Genomic DNA, 503 nt, shown 5'->3' on the forward strand with positions numbered 1-503 from the left:
CCGGCCCGCTCGATCCCACTTTTTTAGGTTAAAAAGGAAAAGAAAAAAAGAGGGGGAGAAAAAAAAAGGCAGCGGCAAAATTGGCGCTCTCTGTGCGTGCGTGTGTGTGTGCGCGCATACCCACGTATTCCTTCCCCCCGAGACAAAGTGCTGGTGCTGTGCATCTCTCTGTCACCGCAAGGATATCTAATTACTGCTGACAGATAAGAAAAGACGTTTTCGTGCGGACCGAGGGGGCTGGAGCGGGGGCGGCGGAGTGCGGGGCGCATTCCCGGCCAGCCCTGCACAGATTAGGCTGGGGAAAAGTCTCCGCCACGGCGACTTGGGCCGCTGCTGGTTTCATATTGATCTCCTATTACCGGCGGCGGGGAGCGGGTGTTTGCTTGCCTTGCTGGGGGGGGGGGGTCGGGCCGGATCCCGCACCCTGGCTCCTTTGGAGTGGGGAGAGGCCGGCCAGGATCAGGCCCTTTGGGTGCTTCCCCCCCCCCGGGAAGCGGCGGGCC

This window comes from Haliaeetus leucocephalus, unplaced genomic scaffold, assembly GCF_000737465.1.
Source record: "Haliaeetus leucocephalus isolate CR32 unplaced genomic scaffold, Haliaeetus_leucocephalus-4.0 Scaffold384, whole genome shotgun sequence".
Taxonomy (NCBI): domain Eukaryota; kingdom Metazoa; phylum Chordata; class Aves; order Accipitriformes; family Accipitridae; genus Haliaeetus; species Haliaeetus leucocephalus.